Source organism: Haliotis asinina, chromosome 11, assembly GCF_037392515.1.
Source record: "Haliotis asinina isolate JCU_RB_2024 chromosome 11, JCU_Hal_asi_v2, whole genome shotgun sequence".
NCBI lineage: Eukaryota > Metazoa > Mollusca > Gastropoda > Lepetellida > Haliotidae > Haliotis > Haliotis asinina.
In genome coordinates, this window is record NC_090290.1 from 6,908,021 (window position 1) to 6,932,042 (window position 24,022).

The window sequence follows — 24,022 nt, forward strand, 5'->3', positions numbered from 1 at the left end:
TCCACACTGCAAACGACCGCATAATTGGTAATGATTTTGATGTGGTGTGGTTGATGGAGAATGATCTATACGCTTCGCTGAACCGGTTGATATATAACAATGGGGTATTATTAATTATGTTCAGTTCTTCTCTGAGTTGGACTCCTGGGAAACTAATGATAGTGTCTATGCAGTTATGCCATTTAGTCGTCGTCACCTTGCAGAAATGAATGAGAATTGCATTTATTATGGAATATCAAACATTCATGAGATCATATGGAGAGTATGACATTGACACTGTGTGCGATGAATTCCATCTATCACCAGCTGCCTTTGTTTGTGAAATGTCAACAATGTATAACAAAGGAGTAGTCTGAGGGTGGACAGTATCATGTTTGTATATCATTAAGTGTTACTTAAAATCCATTAAACAGAGCACCAGTATCGGATCTATCCATGCTCCATCTGACTTGCTGCCAATCAATTCGAAATGAATTTTTTAGCGTTTGAAGAAGGTATCGTAATACCAGTTAGACAACCAGAAGGATGAGAAAATGTTGTCAATCAGTCAGTCAGTCTATACTTGGCATTGAATATATAGACTGCTAATTGTCTTACAATTACTAGATTTACATTTGACATAAGCATATTGAATTTATGAACAGTGGGCTTCGAGGAACATTTGCGGGGCAAATATAAACATCTAAAGTTTGTTAAGGTTTGCAGATTAAACTTAAATGGCATTCGTCTTCAATGTGCTCGTCATTACATATTAACATAATCTATCAGATTTAGATTTGCCAGTTTCGATATGAAGACGATGAGAAAAACATCTATACGCGCGAGAGCAGATCTAAATTTAGCTGTAGGTAAGTCTTGGGTGTATAATTCAGCACCAAATACGGTTTTAAAAACAGCATAAGATGAAAATTGTGAACTGTCTACGAGAGGAGTGTGCCAATCTTGTTCATATGAGACCCTAAGTCTAAAACTAAATTCAGACATAACTTTATCATTACAGGTATTTTGTTGTTCCCAGATATAACCGAATCCGAAGGAATATATGATATGTTTAACTCTAGAAGCCTAGTTTGTCAGGCATTTTAAATATCTTAAACCAATCTCTGACAACATGTACCAATATACACTGGCAGGAGTTTTAACATATAGAGAGATTTTAATACACCGCACGAGATTTTTCTTGAGAAAATGCTGGACAGTAGGTTTTCACAATCTTCACAAAATTTTACTGAGAGATCGATCCAGTGATGTCTCTCTGGGTATTGCATAATTACCAAAACAGCGTTGTTTAATATAACATATCAAAACAAGGATACTTCGGAATTGTTTAATACTAACATCTACCAAGCAACGTCAAGACGAATGGCAATACTGAATGTGTGATTCGGGTTGAAAAACATCTGAATATATTTTACGATCAAGGCAATTCCTTTTGACTTTAGTTTGTTTCATACCCTCAACCGCAAGTCATGTAATCGTTCTGGAGAATATGCACGTGTTTCCCAATGGATACACGTGTGTTACAGCATTCAGATCTACCACATATATTATTTAGAGGAGTCAGTCGCCTGAACCACTTGGGACTAATCTAAGTTTGTGAAGGGTCAAATCTTGTTTGAAAGGTGGCCCTTTGGGAATAATGATTGTCAGTTCTACTATGTTTATTTTCAGGAACATTAGGATTTGTTCCTTAATGCCTTTGTCAGCAATGTTCCGGCTTTCTGACGGCGAACATAAGCGAGTCTATGTATGCGAGCGATTAGATTTTCAAGAGATTAACATCTCGAGCCGAACGTATTAATGCCGTTATCGCTTTTCGCAATCAACATTATCACATACAGTTATGATCTTACAGTAGATGTACAATTATACAGTGGAAGCTGTCAAAACCGGTAACTGTCTAATCTAACAAGTTGTAAACACCGGCACAAAAGTCCCTTCCGTGGCTTGTACAATTATCACCAGCTCTGCAATCCGGCACATTCTCTAACTGATTATTTCTTCAGTCCCAATGCGTGCCGGATGAGACAGCTTCCACTATAATAACTAACTCGCACGCGGGCTGGTAAAACTGTCTAAGCCTACATAACTTCTAGACTAGTAACACTAACTAATCTTAGAAGTGTTGTTGGACAGTGTTCTTCATCAGCATTTCCAGTTATTTTACTCAAATAGTTCGAACTAGTTCGAAATCAACGGGCCCTTGAAGCATACTGGGGTATACATCCCAGTACATCAGAATATGATATATCAAGAACAAAGGTTACGGGATTCCAAAGACAGGCAGGTATCCATATCCAGATGAATATATTGACTTTGTATCTAATGTTCCTTTATAACTACAAAAATGTCTAAAGTCAACCATTTCCAGTTCAGAAAGGATAGCACAGACAGATATTCCTAATGACAGAAACATCATGAAAACAGGGCGACAAAGGTGGGTCTATTGTTATTATGGACGTTACACATTACAGGAAAATGTCTCTGGAGATAATTTTAATGATCAGGAACATGATGAGGTTATGAAGAATGCCAATGTTCACAACAACAAACAAAAACAACAAAAACCAAAAAAGAAAACAAAACAAAACAAAAACAAAAAACAACAACAAAGAAAACCCATACAGCTTTTCTTGCTACATTTTCAAACGAAACAACTCAAAAGGGGTTAGATTACCTCACAAATTTCGTTTAAAAAACCCCAACTTTTATGGATTACCCAAAGTGCACAAATGACGGGATATTAAAGATAAATGTGAAAATGCTCCTGATAACTGCATTGAAACAGAACACCCAACACAATGATTTGACCGAAGATTGCAGTACCTAGTTGTGCTACATATCGGTTGAATAATTTTCTTGACATACTGCTTAAATCTTTTATTACAAAAATGTTTTATTACAAAAGTTCACAGTTACACTAGAGATACGATCATATATACCAAACATAAAACACAATTATCAATTATTCATGACATATACTATACACTGCTGATTGTGAAAAGACAAACAAAATTATGATGATAAAATTATGGATTCATATACCGTTGTCAAGCACGATAACGGTACAAGAATCCATACCAAAAATTCGCATCATATACAATAGAAGAGGTTGTTATCCATAAAACATGTATACAGAGATACCATACTGCGCATGCGAAATGTGAGGACGGTATGGTGATGCATGCATGAATGTACTTTTGTGTGCAAGAAATGTGATGTAATTGCAGTTTATATTTTTATTTATCTTAAATGTTTTACTGTGATATATGTTTACATGTGTGTCTCATAGGCCAAATGACCGGATGCTATGTAATATGTTTTTAACCGTGTCATTATGCACTGAATATTACCATGTGACACTTCAATAAAATATTTTTCTTCTTTTTCTTCCCTATGGGCACAGCGCAGCATAACTTGCGAAATCACATTTTCCCCAAGCGTATTATTTCATCGCGTTATTTTTCAACTATATAACTTGAATTTGCATTTTTGATAATCTGTTTCTGTAGGTCCATAACAAAAGGTATCAGAATCTGCTAAGTTGTGTTTTGCGTTGCATGTGACCTTTGACATCTTCATGATACTCTTTCAAGTGTTATCCATTTCCTAGATGTTGACCATCTTAATTAAAAATATACCATAGACTATATACTATAGCGTGTGTGTCTATACTAAATGAAATGCTTGTCAGAAACCTGCGTAATATGTATACAATTTGCCAACTTTCCTAGAAATGTATGTATTAATTACTGATTGAAATACAAATATGTTAGCCGTGGTGCTGTAAAACCTGTGTGTTCTTTGGTGATCAGATCCTACCTGACGGACCAGAATACCAATCAGTTATTCAAAATGTTTGTATAGTTTTAACAAAGACACTTCATAGAGAAATAGCGCAACATATGTTTTATCATATCTTCTATGTAGTCCACAAATATTATCTTTGCCGACTTATAGGAAATGATCCGTTATCATACAATGTACATGTGTTCCGAGTGATGTTTGATGGTAACTGGAAAGCTCCTCTTACAATTCCATTGTAAGATGTGCTATATCTGACATTACACTTTCTTCGACTGTGCCTGATTCTGAGGGTGTGGGTTCGAGTACCGGATAGAACTCACCCCAACATAAAGTACTAGAATCTCATTTTATTAAGGAAGTGCAATTTTATACACACAAGAAAGTGTAATTTCAGATATAGCAAGTTTACATTTGACAAATGGAAGTTCTGATTGATGAGCGGGTAAGGTGGGCGATTAGGTGTCCAACTCTGAGTATGTGTGTGCGTGCGAATCCTGGATGGACTCAACTCAACATTAAGTACTAGAATATCTATTTTACTTAGAAAGAACAATTTCAGATACAACATATGTTACATCTGACCACCTTCTAATGGCATTCTGTAATCATAAATTTCATTGTAGTCAGACGGGATGAGGTGCCCTTGGTGTCTGTTGAAGTGGATTGTGTAGGCGGATTCAAACTGCTGAGACATAGAGACCAGTGTTTGTTTGGTGAGGTCATATAGGCACCTGCATTGCCCTATTTGATTTTTTGACCAGTCAATTTAATGATGTGCAGTTGATTTTCGGTGTTGTTCGTAACTGGATATTGTGGACTGGTTCAGTCATGTCTGTCAATTGATGACGTAGTCGGAGGTTTAACGGTATATAGTCATTGTAAGCAGCAACTTTTTGCCCTAGTAGTCTAAGGTTTGAAGGGCTGTGTATGATGAATGCGCCATCATATGACGTAGGGTTCGAGTCCACGATTCTTTCAGAATATTTAGGGCCATAAGCCCCACAGCCACATGTCCGTTTGTGACACTATATCTATATGACCACCATCGACTCGCGGTTCGCGGAACAAGTCATGAAACATTATACCTTGAAACTAATTCCAAACCACTAAAAGGAAGAAGACGTGGCATCAAATTGGTAAAATTAACAATCTGAATAACGATCTCGCCCCAGGATATTTCTGTGACCTTGTACCTAAAATTGTATCTGACAACAGCAGATACAATGTCAGAAACAATTCCAAGTTACAAACAATAAACTGTAGGACAAAAAACATATGAAAAATCATTCCTACCATACAATATTAATTATTTCAGTTCGTTACCCGGAAACGTCGCGAATGCTAATACAATAGGCAGATTTAAAACCTTGTTCTTGAATTATGAATCCAATAATTATCTTGACCTGAATAATGATAGTCGATTTTGTAAACTCGGCTGCAGTCATCTAAATGCGGATAAAATCAACAGATATATATCAACTAATGCTGGACGCGCCGGTGGACACAACAATGAAAATGCCATTCATTATCTGTTTACATGTACATCACATACTACCATTAGAAATAATGCATATTTCATGCAAATGGTCACAGCCTCCAACCTGTTACAACGAACAGAGCCAACAAAGAAAATTATGGTCTCTCCACCAGTTCATACGCAATACTAAACGTTTCGAGCAAACAGTCGAAACCACATAATAAATGCGAGTACAAAAAAACCAAAACAAAAACAATGAAACATAACAGCAAGAGTATTGTTAATTTCAATTCTCCATGCACATGAAATGTTATGATTTTAGTTTACGTAATTTTCTATTTCACTCTTTTGTCAAGGTCTTGAGTGTTCGATTGTGTGATATTGGTAGTGGTGAGGTATTTATTTAAGCAAAATTTGTTTACAAACTTGATTAAATGATGAATAAAAATATGTTTAAATCACCATGAAGTCGGACTTTCCTCTCTCATTCAACCAATGGGTCAATCACACAACTTGATATGACTGAAAGACCGTACTAATGCGGCTATAAGCCCAACTCGTTCACTCGTGATCCCGATATCGATCTCCCGGCAATAACGGTGCATTGCAGAGTGATGGGTCAGAGATAAGACTTTGTCTGTTCTCTCCAGAAACTGAAAACATATGGACAGTTGAATCAATACGTATCAGTCTGGAAAATAAACACTACCTCAATATTGGTATTGTTCCCTTATCGTCATGATATAACGAAGTCTAGATGTGTTCCGTGACCATGGTGCCGTTGACGGCTCTGGATGTAGATTGAGAGATTGGTATTGAAAACTTATTCCATTCTCAAACAACAATGTCTAGATTTTATGTTTGAGTATAGGCATCATCACTTCTCATTAAATCTGACGAAAGACGAATCGCCTGTCAGTGTAAATGGCTTGGTATCATGGGATGTTCATCCTATCACGACTAAGCTGAGGAGATGTATCCGGGCTCGCGTGTCTGTCGGATGGAAATTGTGTAATTGTCTTCCAGAAAGATAATGAACGAATTTAGATACCATCACAACCACAGTGAGAGATAGTATAAGAGGATACATATGGCCTGAAGAGACGGTGACACCTTACTGAGGTTACATTCTGCAGACATTTCTGCGAGTTGTGTTGATGCTTTGGTGTTTTGTCTGATGGGTAAGTAAATGAGAGAGTGATAGAACAGATGGTAGCGTATTCGCGTGAGGCAAAAATATTTGGAAATGGTATTACTAAAGATCACGTTATTGTATGATGCGTCCTATTATTCATCATGGATGCCAAAATATCTGTGTGATAACATTTCATTGGACGCACACTCACGCGTACACATGCTTACTCACTCTCCTTCTGTCTCACGCATTATCTCTCCATCTATGTGACACACAGATACAACACACTCTCACATATATATGATCTCTCCCAGCCTAACGGGTTGACAGATGTGGTCGGTTCCCGATCGATGCTCATTTTGTTGATCACTGCATTGTCTAGTCCAGACTCAATTGTTTACAGACGCCGTGTAGCTGGGATATTGCTGAGAGCGGCGTAAAACTAAACTCATTCACTCATACACATACACACTAACATTATCTCTCTGTTTCTCACTGTCACTCATGCACAAACACACACCAACTTAAACACAGGCTACCTCTCCCTCTCTTTCACACTCACTATCTTGCCATATTCTTCCCTCTCTCTCACAGACACCATATGTACGTGCGTGTCATCCTTGATAGCGCCACGTCATTCATACCCCCCAACCAACCTTTCGTGTGATATGGGAAAAAACGCTTATCCAACTTTGTTAAACAACTCATTGACTTCATTTCAAGCACAACATTCCACAAGGTGCATTTGTCTGGCACAATATGCTATTAGTGATCCTCTGTCACGCAATGCTGAGCTCAATAGGACACGTGATACGAACAGTCAGTAATAAATCCATAGCCCTGGCATTGACTGAGACATATAGGTGCTAAGCACAAGAGTTGACAGATACTGTTGATTTGTGTTAGATCTGATGGGTTATTCGCCATGGCTGGAGACGTTGTCTGTCGACGACCATCCCGCTTACTCTTCCATGAACAAGCGTACCACAGAGATTGAACGACCGTCTAATAGCCATCCTAACAACTTGCCCGGGTGGTTCATTGGTGTCAGACGCGGTCTGTTGTCTTTGGGGAATATGATATTCATCCAAACAACGGGATGTACCAGTGGTCTAAAACAACACATTTTGCCCGTCTGGGCTCCTATGGTCATCCCAATGATCTGAAGATTGGATCTTCGCTCTGATCACGATTTGGGGTTCTTGTCAGCACGATGCCTGTGCGTTTAGTTTGCTACCGAAGACGTCCGCATGAATATAACCTTTTCTCTACTATTAACCTGACACATGGCTAAGCAACAACGACGGTCATAAGGATGTGCAAGAGGTCGTGTACTCTCTAAAACTTCATTATTCTCGTAACAACATTGATTAACTCAGATATACCTATTTTGGGTCATTACAAATGTGAGTGAGTGTGTTTTACGCCGCTTTTTAGCAATATTCCAGCAATATCACGGCGTGTCATTACATATGTAGAAATCACTAGACGCCATAGGGAAACACTCAAAACATAACGTAGCCATACAGCCGTTTTGACTCTTAAGGTTGCTGCACAACAGCACGTTGGTCGGAGTGAGTATACTCGTTATTGTGCCCATGTTCAACTGTGACACACTATCTCTGTCGGCTTGCACTATCAAACCATATGCAATCTTGGTGAAAATCCATGAACACCGTTCTGGTACAGAAAAAATAGAAACATATATGGAATCAGCCTGTATGAGATTTCCAACCTCCAAGCGAGTATTATTATAGTAATTGGGAGTTTTACGGGTCGAAGCTGGCGAGCAAAACTCAGACAACGAACGACATCTCCACGTCGTTCAAGGATGAGCACGATGGCACCTATCCTTCAGAAAACCTTAGTTCCCCCCAAAATATGCCTTAGAGGGAGATGAAATTGAACCATCACTATAATACTAATAGGCGTTCTAATTGGGAAACTCAAGGGAGGCGACTCTGCCTCAAACGGGAGGCACATTCAGTGCTCAAGTCAGAGGAAGACAAAACGTGTGTACAGTGTTTGGTGTTTCTGTTACGAATCCCTCAATACATTTCGTTCACGCACACACAATCACGCTTCAAATCTTATTAATTGTTCTACGATTTCTATTTCTTTCATAAAAACACTGCGAATAATTGCCCGAAAGAAAAACGTTGCAAATTCAAACTAAACATCATTACGGTGCATTTCGTGATTTTAATGTTGCTCAAAACTTCATTTCAAACAGCCGAGACTGACTCGTCAGTTTATATCCTCAGATCAGGCAAGAAATACAGCTAATTATTTTAATCAGGACAAGCCCGCTCTATTCAGTACTATCACAACTGGCATGTTTCCTTTGATGCCGCATCGATCTGGGTTATCCAGAAAGAATAACAACCTACCGGTGAGAATCATTATCCAATTTAACCTGTGCAAAAAGCACCAATTTGTTACCAAATACCTCTGCAGAAGAAGTGAACTGATACCAAGCAAGGGTTTTTCTACTCTGTAACTAATTTTTGTTCACTCTAATCTGTTGTGGGAAGGTTTGTTGAATAAGAAACAACGCAGTCTTGGAGACGGAAATTGATTGTGATAACACGTTTCAGTATAACAGGATGTGTATAACAGCACGTTTCCAGATATTGTGTCAGAAATATGTGGCGTCACACATTATGTAGATCTATACCTAAAAATCTAGTTAGTGACAATAAAGAGATGACGTCACATAGACACCTTGACTCTCCACATGCATCTGTTTTCTAAGTAGGGGTTGTGGTCACCCGCTGCTATTTGTCAGACAGTTGTCCGAGAAATTGACAGTAATGAAGACAATCTGAATTTTATTATATCCAAGGTCGTGATATAATTAATTCTGATAGAACGACGTATCAAAACAGAAAACAATGCTTCGCGTTCGTCTGTAGACACAAGAAAAACATGTCACATGATTCGATATTTCCCATTTGGGAGAAAAAGAAACTGACCTCTTAGAATAGTTTAGGAGGGGTATTGCACTGTGTGTTCCACTGGAGCTGACATCATAATCATACTCGAATTACGGGTAATTCGATTGTTTTGACTTATTTGACTTATTTGAGAATATTTGTTCTTTCACTGATTTTATTTGGGAGTGTATTTAATGTAGAGCTAAGAACGTCTAGTAAATTATCTCCAATTTTCTATTAATATCGTGTTTCGTATTTCATAATATGCACGAACACTCACAATGAAATAACGCTAATTGCTTTTCGGTTATAGCTGCTGGAAAGACCGAAAGCGATGATACGGGCAAAGTGATAAATATTGCTAGATGAGAAAGGAATACCACCACCCAGAACGCGATACGGGAATTCAATACAATATACTAGGCAGGCAATTAAACGAGACTGGAAACAGATGACAAAAGAAGAAAAGGCAAAGCATAAGACGTGCGATAAATTACATGGGTCACAAATGCTCAACTAGCCAGAAAACGACGAAAGAAAGCCATAACGCAAGAATGAAGAGAGATGAGGTGAGGCGAGATGAGGTGAAACAGAGTTTAATGTCGTACATAAGAATATTTCGCCCACATGCTTGTACTAGCCGAGGCTTTAGCTGGCTTTATAGTGTTATCTCACTGAGATACCATACTGCACTTAAACATGAATATCCCACTCAGACACATTATACTGACCCCGAGCCGACCAGGCTTGTTGCCATTAACGTCGAGCGACAGGTAGGGACGAAGACGTACCATAGTTTAATGTCTTCTGGTAAGACGTGACCGGGGATTGAACCTACGACCTTCCGCTCTTCGGAAGAGAATGTGAAGACAGGACGAGATTTCACGAGACGACAAAAGATATCACGAGACAGGAAAGTCATACCGTGAGAAAAGGGTTATCACGACACATGCGATAACATTAGACGAGAATGCGATACCACGTGCACGAGCCACAAAGAGACGTAATGGGTCGAGAAAGACGTAAAGTATTTAGTTACACGAGACAAGTAAGCAAAATAGAGACAAGAGATACCCATGGTCCAAGATAGCATTTGCAAGGTAACAGAAGGTGACGACAACAGATCAGGAAGAAATAGCAGAGAGACACGGGACAAGACAATGATATGACCAGATGCGAAAGCCACATCTCTGCGAGATAAGCTGTCACTATCTCACCTGAAACTACAGCTCTCGAAATGCTAATAATAAGGTAATCAGGCCTGTAGCTTAGTGAAAGGTAGTGTTGTTCTTATCGCCCTGATATGTGCCTCTGGCCGAAAAAGGTTTGCTTGACTCTTGGTTTCTTATCCGTCCAACTCGTTACTCTTACTGTCGTTACTCTTGGTTTCTTATCCGTCGAACATATGTTTCCGCCGAACATCAGAATCATCGAGCTTATTTCGTCTGGCATCATTTGAGGGGAAGATATAAAACTCTAGGTACAATTTGGCTAGAAACTGAATTTGCAAATTTTCAATTAAGACAAACGCTGTCTAAAATTTTAAGATGGTTTCGATTTTTCCATTCTAACATGGGTATCTTGTACCTTCCGTAGTTGCGTAGTCAACAGGTCAAACGTGCGGGCACCCAATCAAAAGTGTTAGAGTGTAATTCTCAAGTACGTTACGCCTACATTACATTGAACATCTTTACGGACGAGAGCACATGGACTGTGGGAATCCCTGCCTATTACTTTGTGTCAACGTGACCCTGAGGAACTCCGTCACCGCCTATTTCAACAGTATAGTTTAATCCACTTCATACTGAAGACCGGTCAGACACAATCAATTACACCATCGTAATGGTTGCATTCCATCTCAAAGTTTACTGAAAAAGTAGGAAATCTATTCAGAGCTCTTCGAAGCCCCAGTCAGCAGCCAGGGTACACCGTAGAGCGTCCACAACGCGGCGCCAGTTGTCCAAAGATAGGTTTGCACAGTCAGCAATGAAAGGAGCATTGCTACATTGATCTCTGATGACTGTATTAATAATGGGCGTCAGTCAATGCATCTTTACGTCGTCTAGGTGTTTGTTAAAACCCAATATTGCAGAATATGACCAACAATGCCTCGGCCGAGATGCGATCTCCAGCTAACACCTCGATAATAATAGACCGGAAACATTCATTGTCGTTATTTAATCCATACCTTCCTAGCAAAGAAAGAAGTTCAGCATGAATATTTGAAACACATAGCCCAGGACACAGCTAACATGCCTCGTGTGGGGCTGGGCCAGCTGGAGAGGTTGGAAGAGGTAGAAACGTATTCTTCAGAACACCCTGACGTAACAAAATGCCCTTTCATTGTGTAAATTAATTGCGGTCACTGATTTTGACATCCCTTCTTACACTTTCCTCTGAAACGAGAAACACGGCTGACTTTTCATGGAAACTGTGCTAACCATAGGCAGCTTTCTTGTGAGTAGAGCGGATTGTGAACCTATTGCTGCTCATCACCGTTAGACCGTTGTCTGACAAACTGATGATTATGGGGGCGGGGAGAGGAATGTGAAGATTGTTATACCCAGTGTGTACCTTAATTCTGACGGTAGAATTTATCAAAACAGAAAACATTAGTTCGCGTTCATTATTAACCCCTAAGAAAATAACATCAATGCGGGGATTCGAACCCCGGCCTTCGGCGTGACGAGCAAACGTTTTAACCACTAGGCTACTCCACCACTCACATATGAGATGTATAAGACAAGAACTTAAAACACGAGACGTGGGAAAAATAACACTGGTGAAGAAAGCACCTGCACCAGACCAGATAGGGTTAACACCAAACCAGGAAGCAGTTGGAACCAGTGAGTTTGGGATAAGACGGTACGAGAAAGTAATGTTCTTGCTATAGAAACTGTTACTATCTCGATCTGATGCGATAGGTTTCTCAGATAATAATACATAATACAAAATCCAACAACCAATAACCATAATACAAAATCCAACAACCAACAACCATAATACAAAATCCAACAACCAACAACCATAATACAAAATCCAACAACCAACAGCCATAATACAAAATCCAACAACCAACAACCATAATACAAAATCCAACAACCAACAACCATAATACAAAATCCAACAACCAATAACCATAATACAAAATCCAACAACCAATAACCATAATACAAAATCCAACAACCAACAACCATAATACAAAATCCAACAACCAATAACCATAATACAAAATCCAACAACCAATAACCATAATACAAAATCCAACAACCAACAACCATAATACAAAATCCAACAACCAACAACCATAATACAAAATCCAACGTTAACACCAAAGTGCAAAAAACTAACGTAATCTTTGCAGATTTAGTATTTATGTTAACTCACATAAGCAGTACAAAAGCGCAAACATTAATTGAGGGAGTTAGGTCTTACGCCTTTCTTTGCAACATTCCAGCAACAGCACGGCGAGGGACACCAGAAATTGGCTTCAGACACTGTACCGTTGCAGGCAGTCGAACCGGGTCGGTACGCTTTAACCACTAGGCTACCCCGCCACCCAACACACAAACTTTAAACACATGAAATTGAATAATGATACAAAATGGAAGTTTTCTCTCCTTATGAATGATCAACTGCCTGCGAGTGATACTTCCTGTTGATTGACGTGATCTATTATAGAATCCGTATACCACCAGAAATTCATGGTTCCTTAATTCAGAAACTTATATTTACTATGAACATTTCAGCAGACACAACGAGTTCATCTCGAGAAATGCACCTCGTTTGGCATTATTCGAGAGATAAAACTATCTAACAAAGAAACAACTTGGCTCAAATTTGAATTTGTTAATTTTCAGTGAGACAGACAGAGGCTGATCGAGCAGGTTGAGAGCATGGCATTCTAATGTTCGTTTCTGAGCGTCGAACACTCCCGTAATTTTGTACTTATCGAGTGAAACGTGCGGGCGCCCAAACAAAAGCGTCAGAGTCTTACATTCATAATAGGGTGCGCAGAGGAACAACGTCATTAATGAAAGGGTTGATGAGTAGTGTATATGTTCACACGAAAACGTGCACAGGCTGTGGGTATTCGTGCCGGCGTGTGTGCTGGACGTGGAACCTACCTTAAATGTGTACGTTACAAGCCACACGCGCAGGTACCCAAACAAAATGCCATAGTTTAATTCTTAAATACATCACTCCCACATTGCATTGAATACATTTACAGACAAAAAGACGTTTTCATGCTCACCGGAAAAAAACACACGAACTGTGGGTATTCGTGTCAGCGTGACCTTGTGACTCCTTTACCTTCTATTTCAATATTGTACAGAAGGCCAGTCATTGACGAAGACACAATCAGTTACTCTATTATGTAGCATTCCATCTCAAAGCCTACAAAATGTTCTTCGACGCTCAAGTCAGCCGCCAGCACATACACTAGTTGTCCACGATGTTTAATTTCAAAGGCAGGTTTACACTGCCGGTTGTAAAAGGAGCACGGTAACATTGATCAGTGATCACTTTATTAATACTGAGTGTCAATCAATATATCTGAAGTTCGGCTGGGTGTTTGTGATTACCAACTATCGCAGTGTGTAGTGTACAATACGTCTGCCGAAATTGGATCTTCAACACGCCGCCATGATAATAGCAGGACGTAAATACTCCTTACATAATCTATACCTACCTTGCAATGACAGCAGCACAGGATGCAGACTCACTAGGGTGATGGAAGACATACTCCGTGGAATACAATGATTCTGCAATGATGCTAAGAACAGGGTGACCTCAGAGTACTGTGTAGAACAATCGACCTTTTAGTTCTGAGTGGAACACACTGACCTTACAGTACAACGTACAACACGCTGACCTTTCAGTACTATGTAGAAACTGCCCTTACAATATTGCGTGGAGCATATTGAACTTCCAGTACTGCGTAGAACACATTGACATTTTAGTTCTATGAAGAACACTTGACCTCCAAATACAGCGTAGAACATCATAACCCCAGAGTACTGTGTAGAACATATTGACCTTAGATTACTAAGAACAATTTATTGACCTTACAGTACTGTGTAGAACATACTGACCTTACAATACTGTGTACGTTGACCTTTCAGTACTTTGAAGAACACTTGATCCCCTGAATACAGCGTAGAACATCACGACCTTACAGTACTTTGTAGAGGCATATTGACCTTAGACTACAGTGAATAATATATTGACCTGACAGTGCAGTGTGAAACACATTTACCTTACAGTACTGTGTAGAACACTTGACGTTACAATATTGTGTAGAACACACTGGCCTTTCAGTACTGCGAAGAACACTTGACTTATGAGTACTGTGTAGAACAAATTGACCTTACAGAACAGTGTCGTACACTATGACTTTACAATACTTTGTAGAACACCGATACTTAACACCGATAATTTCACGACCTTACACTGATTTGTATCATGTAACATTTGTCGAAAGAATGACGTCAGTAGACATCGTGGAACTCCATTAGCATAGAGTACTGTGTAGAAAGGCTTGGCATTACAGTATTATGTAGATCGCTAATACAGTATTACTAGTGTGGTCTTACAGTACTGCTGGAACACATTCAAGTTACAATACTGTCTAAAGACCGTGACGCTAAAACGCCATGGAGAAAATCTGCCAAAGAACGGCATGACCTTGTAAGACCGCGTAGAACTCATGCCCAAACTTTTCCAGACGTCATGCAATTTATGTGTACACACTGAGCTACTACAGTTAGACGATGAATCGCGCTCAGATTCTTCTTCATCGTCAGGGACCAATCTGCAAGGAAACACTGCGTAGTTCTGTAAACCCATCATACCTTGATTCAACAGCTTGGATAATGCAAATTTTAAAACATCTGCCAGATGCCACAAGCCGATTCGCCGTCCAATAAACGGCAGGTCACCGGCACTGAGGATGCCTCCATTACCACTAACGACTACAGGATGTGTCTGGATTATAATTCAGAGACCCTTTTACCCAGAGAAATATCGTTATTCTTGCTTGGAATTTAAAACGCTGACGATTTTCACCCATGTACTTGATATTACCAATCATTTAATACCCATTCCACGCTGGTCTCTTGTGTATGTACATCGAGTCATTATCTGTTTGTATTGCAATAATCATTAATGCCAGCAATAACTACCCCCGTCTTCGATACCATTAGGGTTTGTATACAGTCTATAATTGCTCGTTGCTATATGTACTGTTAGCCTGTATATGGCCATGTATGACTATTTGCAAGTTTGACGGCAGTATTTGTATACAGACAAAGACTGAAGACTGAAATGCATTTCATTTGGATGTATATTGATTCCAGGCCGGACCGACGAAACATGCTAACGAGACTGCCAGCTCAGATCTGATTTAGTATCACATGCCTACAACATCCATTGATTGTAATATATCGTACCATCCAATATCGTACCCTCGTTAGACAAGTATTGTTTAGACTGTCAGCAGGCTGAGAGGGTAATGGGTTTTGGAGATTTGAATCTGTTGATTTATTGTAAATGTAATGATGCACAGTGTATGTTAAGCTCAATAACTGTGTGAGAGAACAAGTCAAGTTTGAAATGGAAGAATCGCTGGTTTGCTTAAACGCTGCTTGAAAGATTATTTCTGTTACTTCGCATCCAGTAAGCTTGGTGTGGATGGAAAGCAATACTGACGCAGCGCGTAAACGACCATAATTACCATTTTGGCAAAACCAACACAGCACGGGTGAAATGTTGTTTGTTACTTTGGAGTTTAACGCTGCACTCCAAACAGTTCTTGTTAACGCCGACCAACAACGATGCCAAATTCAGGGTCTGGACTGGCCACATGACATATCAACCGCCCTGGACATGCCGAGAGAGATATGACTTTCTGTATTCTTCTATGCAGAAAATTTCATATCAAACTCATATCTGTCTTCATCGATGCCACGACCGGCAAGATTGTAAAATGTACAGCAGATTTGATGGACATGGTGGACTCATATTTACGGAATACCAGTAAAAGGCCTTGACATAAGATACAAACATACAACCACATACTCGGATTTCGTCCAATAACTAATCTTCATCCAGTTGTAACACAATACCAGCGAAGCAATTTTAATAATAATCTTTGTGGATGTACGACTCATATAACAGAATATAAGTTCCTAAAATGTCATGAAATTATATGGAACGTTGGTGGAAATACCATCGTGGAACATCGATACTGAAGCCATAACGTGATTTACAATTATGACCCTGCAGCGTTTCCGTAGACTTAGATTCAGCGTTCTAGGAAAAGACACGATGTTACGTTGGTACAACAGAGATGACATCTGTGGTATAGCAAGACTTGGAAGTGTATCTAATCGCCGAGCCGGCGACGGTCTGGTCATGCTAGGCAACGGCGTTTCAGACCTGCAGTCAATGTTGGCCATGTTTGAAGATGTGAGCACGGTTCAGGTGAAGCAGCTATTCAAGACTACCATTAGCACAAGCTAACAGGTAGCTGAATTCGTCCTGCTGTGTCGTGTTGGTAAATGGTGGCAACATCACCCATGCTTGAGGATTGAATGCTGTTTACACTCACTTGCTCAATCCGCTGCGATCGATGAGTAAATCTGATTATCCGCAGGGTAGGGATTACCGGTTCATTTATCGATCGTTAACATGCTTCCCAGCTTTACGACCGCAGATATAATTCCGTCCCTGCCAACCAAAATGTCCTGGTATTTTGCAATTGGAAAATGGTCATCCTAAACAGTAGGGGCAGTACACGGCAGGTGGTGAAGACACCCACCTTGAAAGAAATAGCTTTGATGGTTTTAATCGTCAGTTGGTCTGTGATGGTGTTTAGACGCATTTGTTTATTCGAGCTACAAATCGGCTTGATATCACAGATAGACATGTTTTCTGTCGGAACCAACCGACCATTATGTGGAAGATCGAAGCTCGTTACACTACATGGACTTCACTGGCACGAATTGTTTTGGACTGTGGCTGATTAGTCGACATGGCGCGTGCTTGTAGAGACGCTTTGCTGCATTAGGAGAGCAAACTTAAATCACCGTGGTAATGATAGGAGCACTTAGTTATATAAAATAAGGTCAAATTAGCCAAGATGAAGAGACCTCTGATATAATGTTGGTAATAGGCTGACAATAACGTTGATTAACGTTTTGGGTGTGTCAGACATACCCCATTACCGCTGTCCAGCTTCAGCTCTCAGATCCGTTGAACCAAGGACTGCGTTTGGGCAAGTAAATCAGAAAATACCCAATCAATGTCTGTATCTCTAAATTTTGTACAGCAGTAACTATTGTAATGAACATAAAAGGCGATATAGTTATTGTTTTTAAAATTCCGAAAGAAAACAAATATGTCCGAACATCCCAAAAGTTTATGTGCGACACCAAAAAATTAAAAACATTTCGTATGTGACACACCCTCCCAGCAGCGTCCAACAACGAGTGAGTGAGTTACAATTTAACGTCACATCGGCAATACTGCAGCCACATAGTGACGAGAATGCTGTAGACACCAAATACAAATGTAAACATAAGTAGTTACAGAACCAGTCATCGACGGACTGTAAAATAACAAGAGTATCACCAAAAAAAACGTTAAAACTAGCTAGTATGTATTTAAAAAAAAAAAAAACAGAAAATTTTAGACAGTATCATGTAAAAATGGGCTCTTGATCACCAACAAGTGAAGGTAGATCACCATACAAGGGACCATGGGGACTTACGTACAACAGCAAATTTACAAGAGGCGTACGAATCAATTGTTATCCCGGCAGAACCGTGTTAGAGTTGATGTTGCAACATCCTAAAAGGCGACAAACGGAATCGGGTTGGCTGAATGGCTGATGGTGAACTGAAGTGAAATTGCGTTTAATGTCGCACTGAATATTATTTCGTTCATATACGTGCATGCTTGTGTATCTGTGGCTGCTTGCACTAGTCCAGACTTAAACTGGTTATATAGTCTTACCGCACTGAGACACCAAGCCGCAGGTAAGCACGAATACGCTACACATTATACTGACACATATAATACCCATTAATGTCGAGCCCTAGGCAGGGACAAGCAAGTACTATATTTTATCGTAGCTTGGTATGACACGGCCGGGGATCGAATCCCTCTTTGGCGAACACGCTAACCACCACACCACGGATGCGGTCTTTAATTCATTGTATCCTTGCTGCACAAATCGATGTTCATGATGTCACGCACCGGCTTGCCTGGTCCAGAGCGGATCCAGACAGTCGTCATATAACTGGAAATTGCGAATGGAAGATATCATACATCTACAGCTAAACACTAGTATTTATAATAAAATACCGTGTGATAGGTCCAGATTTGACCACGAAACATAACTGGACTGTCGCTGACTAGTCCCGAATTTATCACCCAAGTAAAACAACGCAACATCCCCACCTCCTCCACATACATACAACACACACAAACACGCAGAGCGCACGCACGAAAACACACACATAAGCTCCACCTAGCTACGGCATACACCCACCCCTTCCGAAAGTAAATGTTAAACACGACGCACCAGTTCTCTGAGACTCGGGACACTTTCCTACTGCCTGTGTTAGCATTGTCGTGTTCGTTCCCGTCTTGCAAGCAAACCTATGCCATCTAACAGATCCAAGTACAACAATCAGTGCCATTCCGGTCTTTAATAGAGTCAACATTAGTCAATCTATACAGAATCTCTCCAGCCACTTATCGGGGATTTGGCAACTACAATAACATCAGCAATTGTGTATTTAATTAGTGGGCTGACAAGAGAGCTCATCACGTCCACTACGGCAGATAATGCCTCAACGCAGGGACAATTCATCCCTTTTACTGACCTTTCACAAACGTAATACTGACATTCAACTGTCGGCGGATGACCAAGAGAGTTTTCGTTCCAAGTCCCTCTGTGCCTGCTCCTGTCGTTCTTTCTGCCTGGTTTTATGCCTACATAATCTGGTCAAACACCCAACTCGATTCTCTAAAGATCGATAAAGGTTTTGCCAGAAGGAAAAAAATCGAGTTTCCTCTTCAAATTCCATTTGTTGTGAGTGTGAGTTAGTACCCAGGGGTAGCGAAAGCCAGCCGGCAACGTATGGCTCCCGTACCACTTCCAACAATCCTTGCTCTCGTTCAACTGGATTAAAGTTTAATCTCGTCACGTGCACAGACAGATGATGCAAAGTGAAATATGGGAAGCGATCCCAGGTGACAGAGAAGGTTGTGTGAAACATTGATCTGTTCAGCAAGCCCAAGCATGGATCTCAAGAAGAGCTGTTTCATGAACGTCGGTAGATTAGCATTTGAGAAGAGATTGCCATTTAGCTCAGGAATCCTCGAAACGGGAAATATCCTCTGCCCTGGTTGTAGCTCGCCATACTGCCAGTAAAAGCCAGGCAATCAATGGTTGAGCGCGTCATCTGACGGGATCTGAAACACAGCTCTGACAGGCTCGGTAGACTCCGCTATGTACTGTGGCCATCTACAACATGTACAGAGAGATTGTAGCTTGACGCACATCGTCACCAACAGACCGCGCAGAACGAAAACACTTGTCACATCCTGCCTTGATTGAGTGACTGGCAGCGGCGCGAGCACCAAGCAACTCATATATCGACATCCCTGTGTATCAAGTGCTATACTGCATTTGGGATATTTATTTCGATACCTGGTGTGTTGTGTTTTATTCTCAAAAGGAAACATACAACTGGATGTCTTAGAGGAATGATGAGGATCAGACTGTACAATTGTAGACGATTCCAGCGTTCTCAATGCACCTGTGTCGGTGCCGGTTCTGTTGATATGCACTCTGTGTGTAATATCATTCATGACCAGTGAAGCAAAGCACGCCTTTATTGAACACCGCGACGAGTCCCCAAAGGTATGTCTTCCTCTACAAAGGAATACATGGATGAATCACTTACCGTTACCAGTGCAAACAAATAACACATTTACCAGCCTGGCAGTCGTACCAAGGTAAGATATAGACACGCTTTACCACGTATCTCAACTAGTGTGACCGTCGGAATTAGGGCCAACCTGTGTCAAAGAAGACGTATTTTCTGTAGTTCTATGTTGTGAGACTCGGACCTGGTATTGATCGTGTTGTGTCAACGTGTTTCGGGGCTCTTGTGATCGCCAGTATGGATTCCAAACACTGCTGGTTAGATAGAATATCATAGTGCAGTTGGCAGCAGAATTCTTATCCGTGGTTATGTTTGCAGAGGTGTAGTGGAGACCCAGTTCTTGAAGGCATTCTACCATTTAGATTCGTCTCTTGGCGTCGTTTCAGTTCAACTGAATAAATGGGATTACCTGCTTGGGCTTCATGTGAAATTCAAATCATACAATAGGATATAGGACCATCACAGATGTAAATGTTCGGGGATGTTGACCTATGCTCAACATACGTGACTTCCACATGCATGTTGAACCACTGTCCATCTTTCCATTGGAACGTGATTATGAAATGTGAGTAGCAACATTTCTACCCTTGTCCTCTGATATATGTTTATTTCATAGGTTACTACTCTGTTGGCTGATATTTTCGCCCTGCCTGTACTCACGCAATCAGCGAGCACCTTGTAAAAGTATTGATTTTACGGTAACGTATTTGAAAAAGGAAAATGTGATGATTTAGACTTTGACATTAATGCGTATAGCTTAGAGGGTAAAATTACAGGTGATCGTTACTCATTGACCGTATATAAGCAGAGGGATGTAGGGTAACTGTGGCTCGGTTGTTGAAATGAAAGTTTAATGTTCGAGTTGGTTGAAAGACACGGGAATTTACCTTCACTTAATTCGTTGTGAGCTTGTAGATGTTTGCCAGTTCATATCACGTTTCTGACAGTCAATCCGAGAATAAGCTTCCATCATTGTGTTTTTCAGTAGAATTAATTCAATTGTCACCAAGTGACCTTTACTCTTTATCTGCGTGGTTAAAGATAAAAGATTCTTAAATACAATGTCATTCCAGATAATGCTTTCCTTTACTGAAAGGAAAATCTGATAATTCCACAGCAATGTTTTTTTCTGTTATTGTTATTCATGGGAAATGCCGTGCTTCAGTGAATAGCATCCGCCCATAAAGCGTTAACCCGTTTGGTTTCAGAGCACACACAGGCCTCAGACAGTAATTTGAAGAAGGTCTTGATTACTAGAGCAAATCCATCCTTGAATCAGGAAGCAAGGGTTAATTTCATCTTCAGGATTACCAAGGAATACGGAGTTATTACATTAAGATGCTGCGCTGGAAAAGGGAAACGTGACGATATTGATAGTAAAATGACAAGAAACAGTAAAATGAAGTGTGGACGGGAGAAGGGATTGTGGATTTATCTAGACGTTTTCCTTGTGCGCTGAAATGTCAGTGTGTTCATTCAAGTGTGTTTAACAGCTTAAGCCTGCTAATTCGTATTCAGCTGGAGATTTCTATTTCAATTTTTGTGGTTCTGCGACGTGTGTTATTAGCTCTTGTGCGAGTTATCTGGCGTTCGTGAATCGTTTTAACGACGAAGACCATCAGGATGATGGATCAAGAGGACAAGGTGGAGATGGAAGAACCATCATCCATCACACGCTACCATCATCTGATAATCAGAAACAAACACATCCTTTCTGAAATTAAACTATCTGTCGTCATCGTCATTGGCAGTATAGTCATTATTGCGTGTTTGGTTTATATCGTTATACAGTGTAGGACAAAAGGCAACCCTAATCGTACCATGAAAAATAGACGAGCGGATGACGAGGAGGAACTGTTCGATTCTTCCGACACCACTGAGCAGCTTCTCCCACAACCGCCAGATAACGCCATTAGACTGAAGGTTCGACGAGAACCGGAGTTCTATGTGTGAATGCAGCAGCGTGGTTCGGAAGGTGTAGATATTTCAGGGTATTTGCTGAGAAACTGCGCGTGCGCATTCCCTTGGAAGGTGATCCACAGATCTTTAGAGAGTGAACAGTGGTGTTCACTCTTTGGACCACTGGTGTTCATTCTTTGTGTGCAGCGTTCACTGGAGCCTGTGAATATGAAGAGGATATTTAACACATCTGTGAATTAAATGCTTGTGGATATGACAGGAGAGTGTTTTCCCAAACGTGAATTGGCAACATCTCTCTTGCTACACAATTGCATAACGTGAATTACATAGTTACATAACATAATGTACCAAGTCACTTCGTCACAATGGGTATTTTAGCTTTTGGTAGAAACATGGTAAAAGCATGGCCAGTTTTGTGCACTTTTTGAGATCCTGTTAATTTTCCCTTATAACGTGTTATTACTGATGTTTGATCATGGTTTATGCGTACTACTTCCTTTCGAATATGATCAAACCCGTTGAAACAGCATTGATTTAATAACTACTACTAAACCCACCAATATTGTTTATTACAGGTGTTGACAAATGTTTAGTAGTATTTCCTTTAAGCATGATCAAATAAAGGTTAAATTTTGAATTAAACATAGTGACATTTATATAAAATAGGTCGCAAAATAGATACTAGAAAATGAACTTTTATACGTGTATCTGTAGCCGCCTAACAAAATCTGCTTCAGCGCCAAAGCCACTGCCTGAAAAATTCGCCAATCGTGTCTGCAAGGTTAAATCGACGGAAGATCACACAAGAGTAGATTACGTATGTATATAGCGAAGCTGGTTATCGTTGAGTGTAACGTTCATATCTTATAAACCGACATGAGTTTTGGGTTGAAATTTGTTATCTCGTCTGTAAAATACTTCGTCGTTCATGCAAAATGGGGCTTAAGTCAGTTTTATATTGACTATACTATTGTACAAAGAAACAGTTATTAGCAATGAAAAGTGAAGATGGTTTACAGGTTTCGTGTCCAAACATTGTTGTTTCAGTTGCTTTCGATGCGATAAGCTATCAACAACAAAGGCCTTTGTATAAAATGATGCTTGATGAAAACTAGTCAGACATATACTCATTTCTAGTTTGTAACTGCCAGTGAGAAAAAAGCATACGTTACTTTTGAAGTTCTTTCATCCATCTGGACGCCGAAACAATCACAGCAGAAGTGTAGAAATACCGTTAACATAACAGTAAAGCAGGACGTGCAAGTCACATTTAAGTATCTGTTCAGTACACGCAGTACAAAAAGTTAAGGAACTGAAACTCAAGATTGCTCCAAGGGCGATATACCATCAGTATTCTTTGCTTCCTCCTGGTGAGAGAGGGAAAGACATGATTTCTCATTCATACTTCTTCATCGGCGATGTGGTCCAAAAAATTAAATCGTCGTTTAAATACCTGCTCAGTTTGAGGTTTTGCCCCACAGCTTGCTCTTATAATTAATGTATCACGTGTCATTATTGTTTCTGAATTAGTTCCTCAACACAGAAGCACTTGAACTTACGGCCACTGTTTAGTGTTTTTTTATCAAAACGGGAAAGCGACTGTTGGCGGAACGCTAAGGCACTTGTGATTTTTTAAGTGTCTGCGAAATATCTTCATCATCACTTCTATGCAATCATTTCTTGCACAAAGAGGGTTTATTCCCCAAAAGTGACAGACAGGTTTGTTTATGGTTATTATCATGTTTGAATCAAATTATTTATAAAAAAGACGGACAGGGCTATTTAT